The sequence below is a fragment of the Trachurus trachurus genome (genome assembly GCF_905171665.1).
Source record: "Trachurus trachurus genome assembly, chromosome: 8".
In the NCBI taxonomy this organism is placed as follows: domain Eukaryota; kingdom Metazoa; phylum Chordata; class Actinopteri; order Carangiformes; family Carangidae; genus Trachurus; species Trachurus trachurus.
The window spans coordinates 4907981-4929284 of NC_139905.1; the positions used below are offsets into that span (position 1 = coordinate 4907981).

The 21304-nt window shown below is 41.5% G+C and overlaps 1 protein-coding gene across 1 annotated transcript in view; it reads right to left on the reverse strand.

Annotated features, from left to right (window-relative positions):
* Positions 1-21304, reverse strand: part of asic2 (acid-sensing (proton-gated) ion channel 2) — a gene marked incomplete at both ends in the record, with an annotated part of 510218 nt that overhangs the window by 235046 nt on the left and 253868 nt on the right. The window lies entirely within an intron of this gene.

Here is a 21304-nt window from a genome sequence, read left to right on the forward strand (position 1 = left end):
CTTCCCACAGAACTTATTCTATGTACTAATCCTCACACATTCTCATGCTTGTCAAAGCGCTGGTTACTAAGTAAGCAAGTTTGCACACATTGTTGAGTATTATGTGAGTGTGTGTATGTGTCTGGCTATGAGTGTGGTTGAGGATGAGGATGATTGTTATCTGTGTATTGTATGTGTATGTGTTTGAATGTGTGATGAGAGTGAGAGAGAGTGTATGTGCTGTTGGTCTCTATTGTGCACTTCATGATTTGGCGCTCTTGTTTCCCTGCTTTTATTAGTGCATTCTGTCAATTTTTTTTAAATATTATGGTTATTATGTCTTATTTCAATTAATCTTAATATTGTATCTGTTTAGCACTTTACCTGCCCAGGGACTAAGGGCGGAAATTAGCAATTGTTGCTATAACCTGGCTCAAAGCATCTCTTCTTGTTTTACAAGATTAATGTTTTTTTTTTTGTGCATTGTCCCTGTTTTAAATAAATAAATTCAATCAATCCTGAGGAAACACATGGCTCAATTTATGCTTCCTATCAGTGTCGAGTAAAAACACCAAAACAGGGAAATATGTTTTGAAAAAGCACCTTTTTTTTCTCTTCTTTTTTGTATTTCCTGATGCCACTTCTCTCATGTCTGAGCTTCACAGGTAAAACAGCCCTGTAACTAGAACTTCTTCAAAAACACAGTGTCTCCTGGAGGGAAAGGGAGCCGAGCCGTTTGAACCCAAACCTCAGTCAGTCATCCACATTATTTTTAGTTTAAAACATCCCGACGCAATCTGCTGAGAATACGACACAGGCGAATGACTTCTGTGAAGGAGGAGAGAGTCCAAAACGACACGGCAGCAGCTCTGGGAACAGAGGAAGTTAGACCTATTTGTTAGACACTGAGCTGGTGTGATGCAGACAGGCTGGTAAATAGTTCATTCTGGCCTTGTTGCGGGCTGATTGTTTACACCTGTTGAGCTCTGTTTAAACCGGTGTGGAGCAAGGAGGTAAACACGTCTCATTGTTATCGGCCTGTTTCTACCTGGTGTGTTCACTCAGCAGCAGCAGCAGCAGCAGCTTAAAACAAACTTTAGGCTCTAAATCGTCTCTGGTACAAAATCTCATCTTAAAAACAGTGGGCAGGAAAATCTGTGTTTACTTTGGCCTTAAAGGGATAGTTCAACGTTTTGGCAAATTGGCCCATTGCCATAATCGCTTTAGTCATAGCAGTAGGTTCGTTACCTTTAATTGTCAGTGCAAGCTGTTTTTAGAACGGCGGAGCAGAGCCGCAAGCTGCTCAGAGCTACGCTACAGAGGCTCATGGGATTTCTTGGTTTCCCTCATCAAACTCATCAAATACACAATCCAACAACTCCACAACGCTCTGGTGGACAAGTTGTGACCTGCACATTCACCACGCTATGAGATAATAACACAACGTTACCAGACAGAGTTGTTTTAGAGGTAAATTTGTGCAAAACCGCTGACACACGTTCCCGTCGGGGACAGTTTTTCAGCAACAGTCTCTGAATTTCCCTCTAAAACAACTCTGTCTGGTAACGTTCTGCTATTATCTCATAGCGTGGTGAATGTGCAGGTCACAACTTGTCTACCAGAGCGTTTTGGAGTTGTTGGATTATGTATTTGATGAGTTTGACAAGGAAAACCAAGAAATCCCAATTGCTTCCTCAACATGTCCGTAGTGTGGAGGAATTTTACTCTGGAGACAACGAAAAGCAAGACAGACATTTGCAATCTGAGTAAAGCAGCATGTCAGTGAGTTTTAATAATGTTGTGTTGCAAAGCAAAGAGTTTCACATGAAAGAAGAGCTCGCTAGTTAACATTCGTTGAAGCTCTCCAGAGGTTAAACCTCCTCCCTTAAGCAATAAGGCTTGTCTGCATTTTTTAAATTTATTTTGCACTTTAAATAAGAAGTTCTTATTAAAAGTTATATCTTGGTGGGGCGGTGCGTGGCGCGGTGGTTGGGGCGGCCACCCCATGTGGAGGCTGCAGTCCTCAGCGCAGGCGTCCCCGGTTCGAATCCCGCGTCGGGCAGACCTTTCCTGCATGTCATTCCCCCTCTCTCTGCCTCCCCCTTTCCTGTCTATCTCACTGTGCTATCAAATAAAATAAAAAAAATATATAAAAAAAAAAAAAAAAAAAAAAAAAAAAAAAAAAAAAAAGTTATATCTTGGTGCAAGGTTCATACCACATATTTATAATGGATCTATGCAGGAACGATTTTATGAACCTCCCTGTAATATATATATAAAGAATGAATAAATAAATGAGATGTTCAGCACCAGGTTCACGACAGATTTTACACATGATACCAACAATACCAATAAAAATCATTATGATCAGAAAGAAAACAGACAGTAACTCGACTGCCACGTCACTCAGCAGATTATAAATCTGTGAAAAACTTATGAGCCGGCTTTGGCGAACAAACACTAATGAGGAGTCAGAGGAATATTAAGGTTCGAGGTTGGATCTCACTGACAAGTTCATATAAATATCTGAGAGGAAAGAAAAGAGTAAAAAGAAAACATGATATTATTTCAGTTGTTGGACTGACCCCAACACAACCGTCTGTTTGTATAAATGTTGTGTCAGGACCTACTAGGCCCTGTCCCATTTCTCCCCCTTAAAACTTCCACTTGGTTTTGAGTGCCCTCAACCGTAAATTCCCCTTGTTGAGGGAAAGTGGCTGAAAATCTTTCCCTATGGGAATGGGACACCACTAGTGTAGTGAACGTAGCGAACGTGATAACATACGTCACATGTTTACAATTATACCGGTGGAGCGTGCTACTATTTTCATTAAGGAAAAATGCCGGCGGTTCCAGCTGTTGTGTTGCCTGTTGCGTTGGCTGTGTTTGTTTATCTCAGTCTAAACAATTTTTGTAATTAGTCATGGTTGTCATAGATTAGCTGGGCTAACGGTTAGCTACCTGCTAACTTTAATAACTCAGTGACTCAATAAATGAACAAATATTTTCTCCAGCGTATCTTAGTTACAACATGACTGAGCTAACTGGAGTAGTTTCATGTCGTGTCCGACAACGGGAGGGTTTTAACAGCTGACGTCCTGATGCTACCACTGTTAGCTTTGCTGCCGCCATTAGCTTAGCTACCGCCGTTAGCTTTGCTGCCGCCGTTAGCTGGCCCTGTCAGCTGCAGCCACTGATGCGACACCGTGATTCCCCCAATAAATACCACACATAGCGACACAAAACACACACAGAGAGAAAAACTAATGTTTCTTCAAGCATTTCAGATTTGTCTAAACGGCGATCGAGCGTGACAACGGGTAATTTAATTTTCCACTTTGTTTTAAGCCCGCATCGGACTTCACTACATTTTGAGGGCTGATTTTAAGGGCAAAATCGTACTTCCCCTTGCTCCCTAGAGTAATGGGACACCCTGGGACAGGCCCACAGACTCCACTGAGTCAGGAGATATAGAATTACTTCACAGCACTCAGGAGGACTGGATTAATAACTACTGGACACATTTTCACTGTTGATGACGCTGATGTCATTTTGGTTCCCGTGGTTTCTGTGGAGCAGCAAAACCCTCCAGTCGGTCCACTTCGGTCCAGTCCATTATTCTGACTCAGGTTCATAAAAAAGTTGGATGGCAGTCCCGTTGGCAGTGAGGAGAGAACGGAGCTGCATTCGATTTATTTACAAAGAGCTTCTTGGCAAAACATCCTGAACATCCATCGTGTCTATCTTTTTTTCTTTTTTTTACAGTAGATCAACGTCGCACTGCGCTCGGCCCCCAGACGGTTCGGTCCTTGAGAATCAGCGTGTTAATACTGAGTCTGCATGGGAAAACTGGCTCTGAGATGCTGCTTGAATCAAGTGGAACAATCTGCAGCAGCTTGTAAAATTAGACAAGTTAATCCCTTTAAATCAATTTAAATCCCTCTTGAGTGACAGAGAGTGGGAATGCATGTGTTTACTTTGAAGTGATGTCGTCCCTCGTCGTCGTCTTCTTCTTCTTCTACGTGTCCTTGGCCTGATTGTTGTGTAACTTCTAAACTTTGTTGTCTGTTTAACTTGTTTTGTACCTGCTACCCCCCGCCTGAACTAAGAGGTTTTAATAAACATGTTGTGTACTTCACAATTGCTTAAAGGGATAGTTCAACAATTTGTCAAATTGGCCCATTGCCATAATCCCTATAGTCATAGCAGTAGGTTCGTTACCTTTAATTGTCGGTGCAAGCTATTTTTAGAACGGCGGAGCAGAGCGACGAGCTGCTCAGAGCTACGCTACGGAGGCTAATAATGGGATTTCTTGGTTTCCCTCATCAAACTCATCAAATACACAATCCAACAACTCCACAACGCTCTGGTGGACAAGCTGTGACCTGCACATTCACCACGCTATGAGATAATAACACAACGTTACCAGACAGAGTTGTTTTAGAGGTAAATGCAGAGACTGTTTGATGAAAAACTGTCCCTGAAGGCAACGCGCATCAGCGGTTTTGCATGAATTTCCCTCTAAAACAACTCTGTCTGGTAACGTTCTGTTATTATCTCATAGCATGGTGAATGTGAACTTGTCCACCAGAGCGTTTTGGAGTTGTTGGATTGTGTATTTGATGAGTTTGATGAGGGAAACCAAGAATGAGCCTCCGTAGCGTAGCTCTGAGCACCTCACGGCTCTGCTCCGCCGTTCTAAAAACAGCTTGCACCGACAATTAAAGGTAACAAACCTACTGCTATGACTATAGGGATTATGGCAATGGGCCAATTTGACAAAATGTTGAACTATCCCTTTAAAAGACATTTTCATTATTGTTATGATTATGTTTTTGCACATGTGTCGTCATGTCACACTAACTTATTTTTCTTTCTCCATTTGCATCATTATAAAACAAATTCATAAAAGAATATCGGACCTGCATCATGTTTGAAGTTGTAAATCTGGACATTTTAAGATGCATAAACAAAAACAATCTTCATCTATCTGACATAAGGTGATTGATAATGCTGCAGGTTGAGCATCTTTTCCCATTACAGTGTCTGATTATATCTGAGAGCGGAGGAAACACGGTGATAATGACTGAGTGACCTGATGGTCAGAGAGTGTTGGTGACAGTGAACGATGAACTGAGATGTCGTGAAAAGTGAAAGTCTCACTCTGCTGCAGAGGTTTTCATTTTGCACCATGCACACCGTTATAGAAACACACAAAAAAAATAATGTGCAGCTTTAATAACGTTCACTCTAAAAAATCTCTGCTGTGACTTTCATTTTCTCGGCGGGTAGGCTTCCGAGGAGCGGAATCTTTGAGTGGGCCTCCTCTGGTGCCACTTTCCCCTCTGAGTGAATTGTCTGTGATTTGAGGTTTGTCGCTCAAACTAAGCAAAAAATAAAAATAAGAATAAATATAAATCTGTTTAAAAAAAGGTACAAGATTTTTTTTCTAAACAAGTATGGGGAAGAGGAAGTGTGTTAACGGAGGATGATGAAGGATGAATCGATAAATAGAATAGTGTTAATCGTTATATTGTAACTATAGTATAGGGTATATAAGGTATATATTTAATTTTGGGGATAGTTTTTATGTATATATATATATATTTATATTTATAAGGATATATTTTTACATTTGGAATTATATATTTATACAGATATTTATGATGTGTATTTAGGGTACATAGGTGTATTATATTATTTATTTAATAACATTTATATTTAATTTAATTTAATTTAATTTAATAAGTTTATTTGTATCAGGGACAATGTACAAAATAACGTTAGTCTCGAGATGAGAAGAGATGCCTTGTACCGGATTTATCTTACTAGCTACTTTTCATCCGTAGTCCCTGGGCAGGTAAGTAAAAACAATAGAAAGGTAAAAATTATCAATTTACATAGCGTTCTAAACATCCATACACATATGCATATACACCCTCTCACACATCACAAACACTCAGGACATAGGCCTATTTCATATCAGAAAGAAACATACAGTTATTAAAAATATTATATAGGTATTATGTATTATGTAGTAGTTACAAACTGAAGAATAGTTAAAAAGGGGTGGGAAATTAAAACGTTTTTTACTTCTTCCTACTCCTTTTTCGAACAATAAGCTGTGTTTTGTTATGTCTTGGCTCTATTTTCATTTTTTATTTCATTTTTCTTTATTTTGTATGTACAAATAGTTACATATATTTTTTTTATACATGTTCGAAAATAAAAATACATTCATTCATTCATTCATTCATTCATAAAACAGACAGAGCTGCAGCTGTGGTTGGAGTTCCTGTTTCCATGCAGCTTTGCAGATATGGACGTGACACCTGTTGCTTCAGCAGGAGGATCAGCTCCATTGTTCAGGTCTGAGGTTGATTATTTCCCCTGCGGCTCCGAAGCCTCTGAACCGTTTCTCTTTGAAGTCGTACGGAGTTGGAGGACACAGAGCCGTCCTCACCTTCACGGCCTGAAACGACCCCCATTTGTCAACACGTGTCTGATCCCCTGTCTGATCCCCGGGGTCGAGGCCGCCGCTCGTGTGTGTGTGTGTGTGTGTGTGTGTGTGTGTGTGTGTGTGTGTGTGTGTGTGTGTGTGTGTGTGTCTGCACGGCTCAGTGATCAGCTGTCAGCCGAACAGACCCAGAGTCTGTCTGTTGGAGGGATTTAATTACTTCTTCCTGACGCCATTTTTCAATATCAGCCGTCAATCTGCTTCACTACACGAAGCCCTGCTGCATTTTAATAGAGTTACTATCAACACGGGCTGAAGCACAAATACACAACAACATAACAACAATTAAAACACACACACACACACTCCACTACCACACTCTGCACCAGTTGCTCTGAGCAACTTTAATTACTGAAGGAAACTTAGTGCGTTTTCCCACCTGTCAGGTTCAAGCTGTTTCTGCTCCATCGTCTCCATCTGATCCGGTTGGTTCTGGTTTCACACCAAAGAACGGTTCATGACGTATTGACGTCCTGTCCTCTTCACCCTACACTTGACACTGATTGGTTTGTAAACAGTGCGTATGACGTAGTCGCAAAGTCACCAAAGATCTGCTCAGATTAGCTCGTTAGCAAAGTAGCTAATCTAGGAAAACCGAACGAACAACCATAGTTCTCCTGTGATGTCATCGCTACCAGCAGCATCAACACCATCAGGTCAGATGAACGTCCTCGTCATGTGGAGGATTTATCGTCTCCGGCAGGAAAGGAGAAGACGACTGAAGCTCTGCTGCTGCTGCTGCTGCTGCTGCTGCTGCTGTGGTGGAAACTACAAGATGCTTTGTCAAACAACTGGATTAACAACAACTGAAGAGCATGTTCTAGGTCAAGGACTCTAAGAACTGAACTGTAACGTGTCTTATCAGACCATAATTCTGACTACAAGAAGCCTGGGCCTTCATACACAGGCAGGTTTTCTCCTTGGATGCTCCCAGGTTGCTGGGTGTTGGTCATATTGTGTCTCTCAGTAAACTCCAGTTGCTGCTGAATGCTGCTGCCCTGATGGTCTAGCAGCAAGTCCTCAAAAAAGGCTTTACTTTTTGAGATACCCCTATTGTTTTTAATCTTCAGGGTATCCAATTCATGAAATGGAACTTTTATTTTTGGGCAAAATTTGTTTTTTGGGGTATTCTTTAGAACTAATCTAATTTCTAGAAAAAAAGAGTCTAAATTAGGCCAGCCTGAATAAGGGAAAAATTACCAAAAAAGCCCATCACTTGAGAATGCTCACTTGTTTTCTCATAATATTTGCTGAGGTATGATGTCTGTCCTACATCACAAAAGAGTCAGAAATTTGTTAACTTAAAGCAGAAGTGAGTGATCCGGTCGTTTTCGCTAATGCTGCGTTCCAGGCAGGCTTTTGAAATCATAAATTACAGCTTCAAGTCACAACTTAGGACTTTGTAGCGTTCCAGGCAACCCACTCGTGTTTTTCCGACCTGTTTTACCGGTGAAAGTCACTATAACGGCCACTCGTAACTTCTGACCCATGAAATCGTACCAGTACGTCTTTTTGTACAGTCTATGTACCAGATCGAACTGGTACGACTTCACAGGTCGGAAAAAAACGAGTTTCCTTGAACGCACCATAACAGTCCTCGTCCCTACGTCGCAACATTCACGGCGTCCCTTGGCTGCACACACAGCCCTGCATGCCGTTCTCTCTCCTCATTGGATAAAAACTGTAGGATACGATAAATGTTTTCTCCTCGACTCAGAGCAGAGCAGAGTGACTGACAGACCCGTGTTTCGGTCCAAACACTCTATGTAAGTGATTGCTGTCGGAAGATACAACTATTTAAGACTTATATTAACACAAATATATCACTTACTTCTGCTTTAAACCTAAACCTGAAAACATAGCTTTAATTTAGGCGAGAATTGTATTTTTTGTAGTAATAGTTACAAATAGGAAAAGCAGACTCCTTTACTTTTCTCTTATTTAGCTATCAGAAAATCATAAATTCCTGTTCTTAGATGGTATTTGAATGAGGACTTGCTGTTAGATGGTCGTATGTGGAGGGGGCAGTTATTTTAAAGCTTGATGGCACGAAACATAACTGTCTTTTTTAAAGCGTTAGATTTTGGGCATTGTGATGTACTGTAATTTGACCATCATCTGCTAATCTAGTGGAATGTTTTAGTTTCACTGTTGTTCCTAACCAGTGTGTATCTGTGTGATCGTATTTCATTATTTATTATTTCCTCCGAGCAGCAGCAGTGAACAGCTCCGGCCGCCGGTGATGACTTTCCGTCCATAAAAGACAAGGGCGAGACAGAGGGGGGGGGGGGTGGTGGGCGAGGCCACAGCAGAAGCAGGTCGGGTTTCATTTCACACATGGCTGAACGATTCACAGTGACACTAAACCACAGATGTCCAAGACCAGAAGCTTCACTTTCTCCTTAAAAAAAAATCCAGCAAAACAGCAACAAGGAGCGATAACGGTGACACAGCATCAGGATATCAGAGCGGCCGCTGGATCATCACTGAGGCTGCAAATGTGGAATTGCCAAAGAATGCCTGTCATCTCTCTCTCTCTCTCTCTCTCTCTTTCTCTCTGTGTCTATGAATGTGAGCTGTTGTTTGTATTTGTTGTTTCAGCCTTGATGCTTTCAGAGGAAAATCTTCTCCCTTTACATTTAGCACGTTGTTGAAGTTTCTGTCTTCAACTTGCTCTGTATAAAACACTTTAGTTAAAAGAGCAGAAAAGACTCGAGAGGAGAAAAGATGCTCTCAGCTCTTCATGAATGAACTCAAGGGAAAATAATAAATATCATCCACACTTACAACCTGATTCTTTTTATCACAGATCTTAGACTGAGTCTCATTCACTGATACTGTGATGTCACTCTGACACAGTGAAGGTGTTCAGCTCAGAAAAATCGGAATATTATAAAATAACCAGGGCCCAGTTGTTCAAAATCTAATCTAATGTAATCTGGATAATTCTTATCCAGAGATCCAAATTTTTCAAGATTACCAAATCCGGATAATGATGCTCTAGATGGGACTGTGCATCACAATGAAGGCTGATTGGTCTGTAACCAACAGGTAGAAAAGCAGCAGTGTGTTTATTTGGAAAGTAGTGTATGTGTTGTTTTCTGTGCTCTTTGTTGTTTCTTCAATGTCTTATAAACCGCCAGACTCCATCTGGTTGGGCTGTTAAAATAAATTAAGCAAAGCAAATATATAGTACATTAGTAAAATTGTGAATATTTCCCCTTGTGTTTCACATTCAAACATCACATTTCAAATTTCATTAAAATCAGTTAGGGGAAGAGTTTTCAGTTGTAGAATATTCAAAAGTTAACTTTATTTACTAATCACTATTATGGTTTGAAAATTAGGTGCAAAATATAAATCAATATACTACATTATAAATATTGTTTATTTGACCAGTTTGAATTTAATTTAAATCACATTTTGTTCCTGAAATCCGACCCTGAATCCACCATACTGCTGGGATCAGAATAATCCAGTTTTTTTGGATCAAAGTTTTCCCGATCCTACTAAAAAGTTTTGAACAACACAAACTGAGGGTTTGATCCAGATCAAAACCAAGACTGGATTATGTGATCTAATCTGATCTCAGAATCCATTTTTGGTTTTGAACAACCCATTTTCAAGATTGATCCGATCCATTATCCAAAATCCAATCAGATTACTTTTGAACAACTGGGCCCAGGTGTTTTACATTATTATTATATTTTTTACATTCTGTAAATGCCAGACTTGTCCTCTGTTTTTCAAAATGTCAAACAAGTTTGTTTAGGGAAGAATCAGAGGGGAAATAGAAATGCACACGTTTGAATGTCAAGGAAAATCTTGTTTCCATCCTGTTACACAGAACAGACTGTTGTCAGACACTTGGATTATCTCCAGCGATTATTTGCATGTAATTGAAGTTTAGATTAAGCTGTGTGTGTATGTGTGTGTGTTTTTCTCTCCCTGTATCTGCTTGTCCTGAGAAGACATCAGCAGCGTTCGAAGATGAAGGTTAAGATGAAGAAACATGTGCATGTGTGTGTGAGGTATTTTTAGTCTTGCTTCGGTGTGTTTGTCACCGTGCGCTCCCCTGCCGGCTCCACAGTCAATCACTCACTCACCTCCAGAGACCGAGAGCAACCACAACATCTCTCACCGTGTCACCAAAGACACTGAAATCTCCCTGTTAGTCATAGGAACAACAATAAAAACAGCTCGTAACGTCGCTGCTTCTCTCTGCAGAAGAAAAGAAAACAGGAAGCGACGATCGTGCTCGTGATGTTTTCTTTCCAACAAAGACCGAGAAGTTCTCGAGCCTCGACAGAATTTGTGCTTTTAAAGATTCCAGAGGTCTGACACCGGGATAATCACAGACTTATATTCTCACCACGTAGACACGGGCGGTTACAGGCTCAAGGTAAAACACCACGGTATGAAAAAGCCAGTTTCATAACCACTAACATTTTACGTCCTACTATTCATGTGGGTACGAGCTGGGTTTTTTTAATGTCTCGTCAAAAAGACAAAGTGCAGGTCAGAAATCCCTCAGGTCGTACGAGCTGCAGCGTAGATGATCACAAACACACCGACAACAGAGAAGAAGACTAATGATCCAAATATTCTTTATATTGTGTTTTATGAAAAAGTTGTTGGTTTTTTTACCCATACATTTCAAAACAACACATTTTAGAGCTGAAATTGCAATACCATGCAACGATGAAACCGTGATATTTTTTCTTAAAAGGATATTTCAACATTTTGGAAAATTTGCCCATTGCCATAATCCAATGCCAAAATGTTGAACTATCCCTTTAAAGCTGATTCTGTCTGTGGATTATTACATCAGCTTTATGCAAATCTGACAAAAACTTTCTGTTTCTGTCGTTGTTCACTTCACCTTTAACCTGCAGGACGAGTCAGACTCAGGTGCTGCATAAAGAGATCTCGTGCTGCGTTCAAGATCATCGTATATTCTGTTATTTTCTGTCTCTTCTGTCTCTATATATGACGGTAACCCCGGTAACTCCTCGAGTCCTTTCCATCAGTTTGTGCAGTAAATATGTCGCAGGGAAACGTTGAACTCCCACAGGTGCAGGTCGACAGACAGAGACAGACACACGGCTCCAAACTCTGTGGCCTAGAAACATTAAAGGTGGGTGCACACGTTACAGCTGTCGATCCGATTATAGATATGATTTGAGCGTGACAACAGATGGGACCGGGTCTGATCCGGTCGACCGACTCCGCTGTGTGTGTTGACAGCAAATGAAATCTGAACTGTGTGTGATATGTAAAGATTGTAATCTGACAACGTACCCATATATATATTTGTAGCTTCCAGCTGCTCCACATGTGAAGATGCAGCCAGAGCCACAACTCAGTGACTCAGTCCTAAAGCACAAGGAACTCACACATTGTTTTTACACATTTTTATATGTTCATGAATATTCTTTTAACTTAAAGGAGTACTAGTTGTAGTAGTAATAGTTGACAGTCCATTGAAAACTTTATATGAGAGTAATAGGGCCGGACACAAAAACGTCCATAAAACAACACAAAAACTATTTAATGTTCCTCCACACTGCTCGTCCACTGCAATCCAAGTGTCCTGAAGGGAGATAGTCCAGAATTTACCTGAAACGACGTCATTGAGGACATTTTTACAGCCTAAACAGTCCCGTTTCTAGTAAACTCTGGACTATATCCCTTCAGGACACTTGGATTGCAGTGGACGAGCAGTGTGGAGGAATATTAAATGTTTTTTGTGTAGTTTTATGGACGTTTTTGTGTCGGGCCCTTTTACTCTCATAAAGTTTTGGTTGGACTACGAACCGGCCTCCCGGGTCTCCAGATGCACTTTGAGGAATAAAAAACTACTCCGGAGTATTCATCAGCATGAGGGGGAGTCACTAATGTTTGAATTTCATTTTTTGGTGAACTATTCCTTTAAAGCTCTTGTAATTATAGATATATAAGAAGAAAAATAAATAAATAAGTTCCTCTGGTCACATCACACTACTGCCTCTAACAATATGAGCAGCGCTATTAAACCAACTAATTAAGCTCCAGGTCGACGTGTTGACACATGGGAAACATCGAGTTCTTTAAAAGTGAGAAATATCCACTGAGTTACTATGGTGACTGTGACAATCTGTGTCTATTTCGCTGAAACATATTGCAAAGTAACAGTGAGAGTTATATCTGGACCAAACGTGAGGTCGTCACTGAAATGTAAATACATAGTCCCTGTTGGATTTAGAACAACCCACACACATGCAAGTAGCCTATAATTTCCAGGGATCATTTCAGCTGCATTTACATCAAACAGGAGAGAAAAAACAAGGAGGTCTTGTTGTGAAGCGAGCGTCAGGATCGAGTGTTTGGATCTTCATAACCCATGTAAATGAGTTCCTCTGTACTCTGAAGCGCTATGGGAGGATTAAGCATTAGCCCGTTGCCGCGGTTGCCTAGCGGTGTCGGATAGATCAGTGGTGACTGGATGTTCGTCTGAAGCTTTTTGAACAGGACTGGTGTTAATGACTTTGCCTCCAGTGGTTTATCTTATCTCCCACTCTCATACAGTAGAGTAAGAGACGAGCTCATCCTCTCTAGTATTGGAGCCTTGGATGCGTTCCCAGAGGACGATACCACACACTTTAACATGTGGGAGTGTGTGTGTGTTTGCAGACTAGGAGTGTGTTTTCTTGAGTGAAGCCTGATCATGGCGACCTCCTCCTCACGTCCCTCAACACCTGTCGCTGTGTTTGGACGCTGTCAGAGTCCCCGAGGAGCTGCAGCTGAGTGCATGTGTGTGTTTTTGTCAGAAAAAAATTGGATTTTTCTCCCGACAATGAATCGTTGTGCAGATTTAAATCACCAAGACGAATCTTTCATCTGGCAGAAGGTGGTTTTAATGCCTTCTGCCAAATTAGAGGAACATAATAGACGCGTTTCCATCTGTTTCCCTCCGACCTCCATGATTTACACAGCTCAGCTTCCCACATCCACGGTCTGTCCTCCGTCTCCCAGGCAGCTGCCGTCTGTGACCTACTGAGCAGACATGGGCCGGTATGGTATAATAACCTTAAAGGGATAGTTCAACATTTTGGCAAATTCGCCTATTGCCATAATCCTTATAGTCATAGCAGTAGGTTCATTACCTTTAATTGTCGGTGCAAATTGTTTTTAGATCAGCGAGATGTGAGATCTGCACGGCGCATGGTATTTCCTGCCTTTCCCTCTTCAAACTCATCAAATACACAATCCAACAACTCCAAAACGCTCTGGTGGACAAGTTGTGACCTGCACATTCACCACGCTATGAAATAATCATGTATAATTATGTAACATTACGAAACATGAAGCAAATACTCGGAACTATGCGCTTTCGAAATCACTCCGCCCAGCAGCCGTGTCTGAAATGTAGTTCCGGCTCTAAAACCACTCTGTGTGGTAACGTTGTGTTATTATCTCATAGCGTGGTGAATGTGCAGGTCACAACTTGTCCAACAGAGCGTTGTGGAGTTGTTGGATTGTGTATTTGATGAGTTTGATGAGGGAAACCAAGAAATCCCATGAGCCTCCGTACCGTAGCTCTGAGCAGCTCACGGCTCTGCTCCGCCATTCTAAAAATAGCTTGCACTGACAATTAAAGGTAACGAACCTACTGCTGTGACTATAGGGATTATGGCAATGGGCCAATCTGCCAAAATGTTGAACTAGCCCTTTAAAGCTGATTCTGTCTGTGGATTATTACATCAGCTTTATGCAAATCTAAAACAAAAACGTTCTGTTTCTGTCGTTGTTCACTTCACCTTTAACCTGCAGGCCGAGTCAGACTCTTGTGCTGTGTTCAAGATCATCGTATATTCAGAGTGAGGAGCTGTGGGTGTTATCTGCCTCCATCATGCCTACCACATGGACTGTAGCTGTGGAGCCGGTTTGTGATGTGAGACGTGTCATCTGCTTGTTCCAGCGCTCAGGAGGAGACATATGGAGGCGTGACAGCAGCACGACCACCTGCGTAATGGAAAACACAGGCAGCTTGTGCAAAACAAAAAAGAACGGTTGGATTTACAAATGAAGGAATGGGGAAACAGCAAATTTGTTCTGCAAAGTTTTTTCTTTGTTCCAGTGGAAAATTACCAACATTTCCTTTGTGCAGATCTTCCAAACTACTAGTGCTCATGCAGGGCACACACACAAACACACACACACACAGATCTCCTGTCTCCACGGCATGGCAGGAATGAAAGCTCGCCCGTTCGCTCCATCATTTATGCGAGTGAGTTTGTATCAGGCTGGTTTCAGCGGGCCGTTAACCCTTTTTGAATAATGTAGCCTACAGTGCCGCGCTCCTCCTCCTCCTCCGAGAGCTGGCATCGGTCCACCGGCTCCCTCACCGAGAAAGAAGAAGAAAAAGAAACTGTGTCGGCTTGGCAGACGTCCACAAACTCCTCCGCAGAAATATTATAAAGGGAGTGAACTGGGAAAGGAGGACAGAGAGACAGAGAGTCAGAGCAACGAACGAACCGCCCGAAAATGAAGGATAAACACCATCAAACTGAACCCGATCAGATTCAGCTCGTTTAAGCTCCAGCAGCTCGTTTTATATATCGAATCAAAATGCATTCAGATGGTATAATGTGATTGATAACCCAGCCTGGCAGCGGTGAATGAACTCATGTAAAGTAACAGCCACGTCTCAGTCGGGGATACAAGTGTGGCGTGCAGCAGCTTTGACATCTGGCAAGAAAAAAAGAAAAAAAAAAACGCTCAGTGAAGGCAGCACAGTGCCAGAGTTTGGGTATTCATGCTGGCTAACATGATGGCCGCTGACCTGACAGTGGATGTAAAGCCTCGGGGCTGCACACACACACACACACACACACACACACACACACACACACACACACACACACACACACACACACACACACTCTGCCTCATTATGTAGAGCTGTCAGTGCAGGCTTCAGCTCACTAATACAGTTCTGCACAGGGAGCAGAGAGCAAACTGTTTGTCCTCAGACATGACCCCGCTACGACCGAGGAGGAGAACCACCACACCACAGCTCCTCTTCTTCCTCCTCTTCTTCTTCATCGTTCCTCCTCCTCCTCCTCCTCCGACGCTCTAATTAAAGCGCGGTTAAGAATTAATTACATTGTTCACCCATCTGTGCAGGGAGCCGTGACATACAGCGCCGCACTGGCAGCGTCCGCGGGAAAATGTCAAAGTGGGTTTTTTTCGAGGGGGCCGCCGCCGCCGCCGCCGACGTGAGGAATTGAAAAACACGACAGCCGAGCGCAGCTTTGACCTGGGAGCTAATTAAATCTTCAAAATGTTTCCGATGCCAAGATGGTACGACCTGCTCCTCTAAAGAGCGAGAGGGAGAAACACAGAGCCAATTAAAAATAATCATCAAAAAAGAAAAAGAAACAGGATGAGGATCAGTGTTTTTGGTTGTTTGGCCCAAGTCTTTGTTTTTCTGACTTGAGGGATGAGAGTCATCATGATGACAGTGAACGCAACACGTCGCCTGTAGAGCGAACACAAACACACGTCAGGGAGAAGAGTGTAAAAGTGAATTATGGATAAAACACCGTCAGCTACTTCACATTCACTGTTCATCTGGTTTTTCTGACAGGACTGAAAGTTTTGGAAATGATTCTCCTGATGTCGAAATATGGGCGACGACTGAATTTAAAAAAACTTTTACAAACATTTTCTAACAGGACACATTCAGGAGATACGTACGTAGCTGTTGAATGTTGATTTGTATTGATGGAAATGGAAATGGAAAGATTAGTTTTTGTCTACAGGTAAACGCAAACGGTCAAAACCAGATACTTTTCTGAGGGCGTAGGCTATTCACACCTGGTTCATTTGGAGCAAAACAGTAAGTGTTTTACGTCAGAGATCGGTTCGTTTGGTCGTATGTGAACAAAACAATCGCGCTCGGATGCGGAACAAAACAAGCGAGCCAAGATCGCTAGAAGAGTTGGTCTCGGCTCGTTTCCATTCGAGCCCTGCAGCGGTTCGTTTGCAGTGAGAATGTAATCGACTGTAAGGCTGTTCGATTTTGCCCAAAAATAAAATCTCGATTTTCTTCTCTGAAAAATCGATTTCCGATTACGATTTTTTTGTTAAATGACAAACTATTTTTGTGTGCTGTTTGTGTCTTTTTAAATGGACATATTGGACTGTGAGAGCTGTAACTGTGTAGTGGAAAAGGGCTGTTGGTCTTTTTGGCAACAAAATCCTCACTGGTCTTAGCAAAATGCCGACATTCTTGTTTACAGTGTGTGGGGAGAGCAGTGGGAGAGCGTGATGGGAGGAAGGAGGCAGCAGTCATTACCATAATTCAGCGCAGCCCAGATTCATGAACAGGGACTTACCGTAATTACCCTAGTTAGAGTAAAAAATCGATTTTTACGATTTCAAAAAATCGATTTTTATGATTCCAAATAATCGCGATTACGATTTTAAATCGATTAATCGAACAGCCCTACGACACAGCAACCGACACAACATACAACACGCTGCTGGTTCGGACTGGCCCGACCAATTCAGGCCGAGTTTGGGAATCTCTCCGGTCGGCTTCTTTTTTTTTTCTTTCTTTCTTTCTTCTTGTCATGTTCGGGTCAGATTTAGGCCAAAAATATACACAAAAGACTCGGATTGGGTCAGGTCTGGGCTTTAACTGCAGTTCGGACTGGGTTGGATTTTTAATTTTCCCATGTAACCTCCTCCTCCTTCCAGGTTAGATTTCTGACCAATAACAGAAGAGTTTGTTGGCACATAGCATTTGTTTACAACTTTGGACCACTTAGAACTGTTGCCATGTGTGAACACAAACGACCCCGACCGGTTTAGTTGTTGTATCAAAGCAAACAAACCAGGTGTGAATACGTCCTAATTGTTTGGGCCTCAACATCCACCTGAACGGTGTTTTTGGTCCTTAAAAACAGATATAAATAGATAAAAACAGAGAGCCAGAGCTGATTGGTTCATTCTTATCACATGACATGGTGCTATGGTGTCACTTTGGGTTCAGACAGGAAGTGTGCTTTGGTGCGTTTATAGGCTACTATGATTTGATTGGTCAAAGTGTTTCTAAAAGTTAAAATTATATCTTGCATGTACAGTAATGCACAGCGTTTTTATTGTGTTCATATATGGACAGAGATTTTTTTGGTGTGGATGTATTTTTTTTAACAGAGGTACATTGTGTATACCCGGTTTCAGTGTCTCTGAGTTTTTTCTGCGTCTCGTGGACAGTGAGATGAGGTCATTATAATAATGCATTATATAAGGTTTATTAAGTTAAATGGAAACTTTTATTAATACTTTGACAGTTTTATTTGTGTAATTTATCATTTTTATCAGATTTTTCTGTATTTTATAGCATTTTATTCTGCTTCATTCTTTATTATTCCACTTTGAATATGAATCGTGAGCAACGTGACACATAATCTGTGCGCCTGCATTATCCAATGTGAAAAAAACTACTCCACTTTCACCCCGGATTTACTCGAAAATAGAAAGTTTGGGCTACATCGTCTGATAGAAGAGTGATTACACTAATGTTAAAGCATTAGTAAGCGATCCGGTGGTTTTGGCTAACTTCCTGTCAGCAGATGGAGTTAGCAGTCCCCACCCTCGTCCCTACGTCACCACATTCACGCGCATCCCTTGGCTGCACACACAGAGAGGACTGCCCCTTTATGCCGTTCTCTCTCCTCATTGGATAAAGGTTGTAGGATACAAGGAAAGTTTTCTCCTCGGCTCAGAGCAGAGCAGAGTGACTGACAGACCTGTGTTTCGGACCAAACACTGTTGTTATTATTGCCGTCGGAAGATATAACTATTTAAGACTTATATTAACACAAACATTCCGCTTACTTCTGCTTTAAGACCCGCAGTGAGATCAAATTCAGTTTTCTTTTCTAAATACCTATATGTGTAGGTCTGTCCAGATGTTGAAGGTTCCTCAGGTCAGATACTGAAGCACAAACTTCTCCTCTGGATCAGATTTAACATTTTATAACATCAACCTCCTGATGTCTTGTGTTCTCTGTTTTTTTGTCTCTCTGCTTTGTTTTTGTATTTTTGTTTTTTTTACAGTCAGCTGTATAAGCTGTATAAGCTTTTGACTTTTGACCTGGAGCATCCTGTTCAAATAGAGGATGAAAAGCCTTTTCAGTTGTGTGAGTGAGTCGATGTGTAGCTGGAGACTGGAGATCTCAGCTGATGCAGAAAAGACTTACTGCACCCTAAGCCCTGTTTTATTTATTTATTTATTTATTTATTTTTATCGTCTCCGTCTTTCACCCAGTGCATGATGGGAAAATCCCCGACCCTGAATATAATTTAGAGTGCACAGGAAAAAAAAAAAAACATAAAAATAAATGTTCACTCATGTGCTGCTGCGTGTGTGTGACAGATTTAGTGGTTCCATATCAAACCCACAGGTGCCGAGCGTTCACAGGATTACACAAGTTGTAAACACAGAATCATCTGGGGAGTTATTTATAGAGGGTTGTATCCAGACTGGAGAGAAATGGGAGCGCTGGGATTTATCAGCAGGAGCTGTGCAGGTTGTCGTTCAGGCTGCAGCTGTGATGTGGTGCAGTGGAGACGCCAACACAACCCGACCCAACACAACCCAACACAACCCAACCATGACCTCACATGACCTCATCAGCAGAGTTGGAGGAGAGGTTGTATTTTATAAACTTGAAATTGTAAATATTTGTGATATAAATGTTTTACAAACGTGTTTTTAATCTATAGAGTGGTATCAAAAAAGCATTTACAGAAATGTTTTTCTTTAAAGGAATAGTTCACCAAAAAATGAAATAATATATATAGTAACATTCCTCCACACTGCTCGTCCACTGCAATCCAAGTGTCCTGAAGGGATAAAGTCCAGAGTTTACTGGAAACAACGTCATTTAGGACATTTTTACAGCCTAAACAGTCCTGGATTGAATTTGCCTGGTGCGTGTTCAGGCGACACACACATGCATCGTGCCGGACACAAACAAGTCCATAAAACTACACAAAGACCTTGAAATATTCCTCCACACTGCTCGTCCACTGCAATCCAAGTGTCCTGAAGGGAAATAGTCCAGAGTTTACTCGAAACGACGCCCCAGGCAAATTCAATCCAGGACTATCTAGGACTGTAAAAATGTCCTAAATGAGGTAGTTTCCAGTAAACTCTGGACTATCTCCCTTCAGGACACTTGGATTGCAGTGGATGAGCAGTGTGGAGGAATATCAAATGGTTTTTGTGTAGTTTTATGGATGTTTTTGTGTCGGGCCCTATTGACTCTCATATAAAGTATTTGTTGGACCTTACGAACCGGCCTCCCGGGTCTCCAGATGCACTTTGAGGAATAAAAAACTAATCTGGAGTATTCATCAACATGAGGGAGAGTCACTAATGACTGGATTTAATTTTTTGCTGAACTATTCCTTTAAAGAGACAATCAGAAGAATTAAAATAAGTATTAATAAGCTTGAAATTGATTGATCTTTCGTTCTTTTTTTCTTTCTTTGGTTTCGTTGATATAAATAATATACAGTATGAATAAAACAGATCAAATCAAAGTGATGTGTGAATTCACTCTACAGCCTCTTTGGAGAATCACATATAAGGAACGGTCGACGTCTCGCTGCCATGTTCTTCCTGTTCCTGCATTAAAACATCTTTTGTTTTTCCAGCTTTCTTCTTGTTCAGGTTTTCAGATCTCGTCAGGCTCGGTTAAGGAGGGTGGAAACGTCTTTACGTCTTTAAGCCCTTAAGAAACATGGGGTCTGAGCCTGGAGGACGTTACAGAACGGGATCTATACAGTTACACAACAACAACAACACACACACATCCATGATAAAGCCTGATTAGGCCTGTGTGTGTTTGCTGTGAACTAATGGAGAAGCCTTTCATGACACAATCGCCGGGTCTCTGGGTGTTTCACAGGCTCCGCAGCACAAAGTGTTCTGGACGTTTTGAGGCGAAACAACAAACACGAGGAAAAATAAACCCCCCTCAACCCCCCCACTCCCTTTCAAAATAGCACACTAACGCACAATGAGTAACAACATTTTCAAAGAGCCATCAAACTCAATCTGTGTCAGGCCCATGCATGACTGGCCTCCCCCTACTGGTGTTTGTGCAGCCTCCAAGTCTGAAGGCTAACGGTGACTGACAACACCGCTCCACCGCTTCATCACTGTTTGAGGAAGGTGTGCTGAATATACAGTAGCAGCAGCAGCAGCAGCAGCAGCAGCAGCTCGGTCGAGCAGCTCTGCACTCACACGTCCTCTAAAAAACTGAGTTTGAGTTTCAGACAAAGACAAACTCCTGCAGTTTATCCACCACACGTCTCGTTTGGTTGGTTGGCTTCAGTTTTTGCTCTGTCACACATTAGGAAACAAACATTTAAAGGTGTAATGTGTAACGTAAAAAATGGCAATGCAACATGGCCGCCTCGGTTCGGTGCATCGCCCACTTATGTATTTGTAACAACTTGTAACAACTCATTCTAAGGTACCAGAAAGCTTTCATTTGTATTCGACTTCAGTGAAATACGTATTTATGAAAGACATATTTCATTTTTGCTAATAAAAAGCCAAATAAGTTACATACTGAGGCTTAAAAAAATAGGTCATTATAACCAAACAAAAAACTAAAACAAAATCTATTAATCATTCATTTCACTGTTGAATAAACAAAGTGAAATTACCATGCTCAAACTGGTGTCTGCAGAGCTGCACATTAGTTTTAATGAATTAACGAGCCAAGAAAGAAGATGTTG